The following is a 4,755-nucleotide window of genomic DNA, read 5'->3' on the forward strand; positions in this document are numbered from 1 at the left end:
AATTAAGATGAGGATCAGATGCAGAATTCTAAGGAAGGCTTGCAAATCTTCAGGATTCCCAAAGGTCATACACACTGTAACCCTGCCTCTCAGTTTTCAGGATTACTCTAGAGCATGGGTTCTTACCCTGGGGTCCTTGAACTTTATTTTTTGGTAAATGTGTTTCAGTATATTTGGTTTTCTACTTAATCTTTTATTTTATGCATTTTTTAAGAATGGGCTTAAATCGGAACTGTTTAAATTAGACTGCCAAAAAAAGTTTAAGAATCCCTGTCCAAGAATTTCTACAACATTTTTTGCTCCACATCAATTTATTATTAATTTAATTCAATAAAGTAATAGTTTCACAGTTTAGCATAGTACTAAATATTTTAATTAATGTAGGTTGTATCTTCTTGCAGTGGAAAAAAGTGTTGAACTTGGAGTGGCCAGACTAGACTTTGAATTCAGGTCCTCCTGCTCCTTGCTTCTCTATAGCCTTCTTAACCACTCTGGGCTTGTTTCTTTATCTGTAAAATGGGTGGTTGGATTAGAGGATTTCCATGTTTTCTTCAAGCTCTAGATCTATATACATTCTTATTATATTGGAGTTGTCCAACAAATATCTCCCCAGTTTGTTTATATTTCTGTAAAAATTTATGCCATTGTATTTAAATATGTTTTAAAATATTATACATTTTGTAGAATTATTTTCAGTTTAACAGTATGTCCATTCTTGACTGCCAGCCAATTTCTTTTTCATTTGATAGATGATATTGCTATTTTTTCTTAACTTTGTTATAATTGACACAGTATTTAAAACACTAGGTCTAGGTTCAGGACAACCTGAGTTCAAATTCAATATATATATATATATATATATATATATATATATATGTATATATTAAATATAATTCAACCTCAGATTCTCGGTTGCTGTGTGACCTTGGGCAAGTCACTTCACCTCTGTTTGCTTCAGTTTTCTCTGCTGTAAAATGGGTACAATAATAACCCCTCCTTGCTAGGGTTCTTGTGAGTAACAAATGAAATAAAATTGTAAATGACTTAGCATAGTGCCTGGCACACAGTTAGTGCTATACAAATATTATTATTGTTGTTATTTTTATTATAGTGTATTTCACAATTTAAAAAAAGATATTTAGAAATTTGTTTTCTTTATTTAGATCTTCAACTTCTCTTGTAGCCAAGTAATCAACATTTTTTTACCTAAAACCAGAGCTCCTTAAAAAAGATGATGAAGAAGGAAAACTCAGAAAAAACACAGCAACTGGCTTGCCAGGTAAACATGGTGATAAACATTATCATCCTGCCAGGCTTGCATCCCATTAACCACCTGTGTTCACGCACCTGATTCATTACTATGTAGCACTATAACTGCACTTGTTTTTTAATGTGACTAAACAAGCTCAAATTTGGTGTCATTTAAAATAATTGTAAAAGATTTAGCAGATTAAAAATAAAAACAGCTCTGTCTGTCTGAAGGCAGGGAGCCGGACCACTTGATCTCCTATGGCCTTTAAGTTATTTGTGAAAGGCCATGCCTTAGGTCAGGGGCCAGCAGGAATGAGCTCAGAGTACCTGGCTGCCAGGCCTTATCTCACTAGACAATTAAATTAACCCAAACATGATTGATTCATTGTTTTCAACCAGCATAATAACTGATCAATAACTGATCATCAAGTGACTGATTGAATTTTTTAAGTGCTGCTTTCAATTCAGTTATTAAATAATTGCCCTTTCATCTTTTATAATAATGGCAGTTTCAAAAACACAAGGTCACTGACAAATCTAAGAAGAAGGAAGTAATACCTGTCTGACTACAGTATGTGAAAGGTTGTCATATAAAGAAAAGGAATAGACAGGTTCCATTTTGCCCAGTGGATGGAAGTTGCAGGGAGGTAGATTTTGATTAATGACAAGGAAGAACTTCTTAATTACTAGAACTGTTCAAAATTGAATATGATACTGAGTAGGCACATTATAAATGTAAGTTGAATTGAATTGAGTTGAATGTTTATGACTGGCTCTGCAATGGTAGGTTTCTCCTTGTTAGAGGGTTTTGAGCCAAGGATACTTGACTACTTATTGGGGATATTGTAAAGGAGATTCTTAGTTTGGAATAGATGGCCTCTAAGGTCCCTTCCAGTTCTGAGATTTTCTTATTTGATTTGTCTTGGTGAACCATTTTGCTGTGAATTTACTTCTGTAAGTCCATCATAGCATTAGATGTGGAGAAAGATGTTTTAGCATGCCAAGGGAGAATTTTATATTATAATGTTTTTATTTCATGATTTAGAATTTTAAATCTAAAGGTATAATTATTTGGAGTTCTACAAAATCTGCTTCATTTGGGCAGTATAGGTTTTGCAGTAGGCTCTACTTGTCTTTCAGAATACAAGCACTTAGAGGTTGCATTAGATGGGCAATGTATCAGACCTTTTTGTAGTTGAAAAATCCTTTTGCTGTCTTAATGATACATAATTCATTGGATTAGCCATGCAATCAATCTGATTCTGTGTTTAAAAGCAGAGAGAACACAGACACTACTTTAAAAAACAAACAAATAGACCCAGTTTGAATTTTAATTCACTACTAATAGGTTCATCATAATAATAGCTAACATTCATAGAAAGCTTTAAGGTTTGCAAAACACTTTACTTTTCATCCTCACACTTGCCCAGTGAGTTAGGTACTGTTATTACTGGTGAGGAAACTACAGCTGAGAAAAGTATAGTTACTTGCCCAGAGTCACATAATTAGTAAGTATCCGTGGCTGGATTTGAACTGGAGTCTTTATGGTTCAACATAGGGACTCTACTGTACCACTTAACTGCTTCTTTAGCTATTAAATTTCATTCTATTAGATGTAGCCCAGCACTCTAGCCTTTCAGAGTCTTTTTGGATTCTGAATCTGTCATCCAGGATGTTAGCTTTCCCTTCTAGCTTTGTGTTAGCTGCATATTCAGTGAGTATGCTTTCTCTGCTTTTATCTAAGTCATTGATAAGAAATGTTTTAACTGGCCCCTGCTTATAGACCGGAAGTCCAGACTGTAATTCTCTTTCCCTTCTCTCAAGATGGTGGACAAAAAGTCCTCAAAAGAACCAAAGGAAAAGGTCAAAAAGGAAAAAAAAAGAGAGAACAAAAAGGAAGATGTGGCTGAAAAGGTGTCAAAAAAGCCTCGAAAGTATTGCAGTAGGAACCCAGTCCTGGTCCGAGGGATTGGTAGATACTCCAGGTCTGCAATGTACTCCCAGAGGGCCATGTACAAGTGGAAATATGCTGCACCAAAAACCCAGATTGAAAGGAAAAAGAAAGAGAAGGTGCCTGCTACTATCTCAAAGCCAAGTGGTGGTGATAAGAATGGAGGAACCGGCATGGTAAAGATTCGAAAAATGCCTCAGTATTACCCTACTGAGGATGTGCCTAGAAAGCTGCTAAGTCATGGCAAAAAGCTCTTCAGCCAGCATGTGAGGAGACTTCGAGCTAGCATCAAGACAGGCACCATTTAGATCATGCTCACTGGCCGCCACAGGGGCAAGCCAGTGGTTTTCCTGAAGCAGCTCGCTAGTGGCTTGCTACTGGTGACTGGACCTCTGACCATCAACCGTGTTCCTCTGAGAAGGACTCATCAGAAATTTGTCATTGCCACCTCTACCAGGGTTAACTTTACAGGTGTAAAAATTTCAAATTATCTAGGCTACATAAACCTAGACACCAATAAGGAGAGATTTTTGACATAGAAAAAGAGAAATACTAGATTACAGAGCAGCGCAAGGCTGATCAGAAAACAGTGGACTCTCAGATCCTGCCCCAAATCAAGAAAATTCCTCAGCTCTGTGGCTACCTGAATCCTGTATTCTTTCTCTCCAATGGAGTTTATCCTCACAAATTGGTGTTTTAAATGCCTTCCAGAGAACTCTTATTAAGATATTTGGAATAGCTAAAAAAAAATGTTTTAACTGCACTGAGCCAGCCTCACATGCTTGGTATACACCTTTAGAAAACTCTTGCCACTTCAGTATTACATTAACAACTACTCTCTGAATCTGACCATCCAACCAGTTCTGAATCCATATATTTTTATTCTTGTCTAATCTATATCTTTATTAAAAGTTTTGCTAAAATCTAGACAAACTATATCCACAACGTTTCCCTCACTGACTACTTTAGTAATAAGTCCTGTCATAAAAGTAAATTAGGATAGTCAGACATGACTTCTATTCTTGATGAAGCCATGGTTTCTCTGCCTTTATCTAAGTCATTGATAAGAAATGTTTTAACTGGCCCCTGCTTATAGACCGGAAGTCTGGACTATAATTCCCTTTCCCTTCTCTCTAGACGTTGAACAAAAAGTCATCAAAGGAACCAAAGGAAAAGAAGGTCAAAAAGGAAAAAAAACAGAATGAAAAGGAAGGTGTGGCTGAAAAGGTAGCGAAAAAGCCTTGAAAGCATTGCAGTAGGAACCCAGTCCTGGTCCAAGGGATTGGTAGATGGAGAGGCTGTTTATAATGATCAAATTCTTTTTCCAGATTTTTGTCAACCTTCTCTTTAATGATCCCTTCTAGAGTTTTCCAGGGAAACAAATTCAAGCTCACTGACCTATAATTTGCAGGCTCTCTCTTCCTACAACTTAGCAGGTTCTCTTCCTTTTTTAATTTAATTAGGACAACTTTTACCCTTTTCTAATATTGTGATAACTTTGCTGTTTTTCCTAATTCAGATTACCCAGATTTTTTGGAGATCCTCTTATTATC

General features: G+C 36.2%; 1 pseudogene; it reads left to right on the top strand.

Annotated features, from left to right (window-relative positions):
• The first annotated feature begins 1,234 nt into the window (after positions 1–1,234).
• Positions 1,235–3,902, top strand: LOC118836108 (annotated as a pseudogene).
• Positions 3,903–4,755: the final 853 nt, after the last annotated feature.

Source organism: Trichosurus vulpecula, chromosome 1 (genome assembly GCF_011100635.1).
Source record: "Trichosurus vulpecula isolate mTriVul1 chromosome 1, mTriVul1.pri, whole genome shotgun sequence".
Lineage (NCBI taxonomy): Eukaryota > Metazoa > Chordata > Mammalia > Diprotodontia > Phalangeridae > Trichosurus > Trichosurus vulpecula.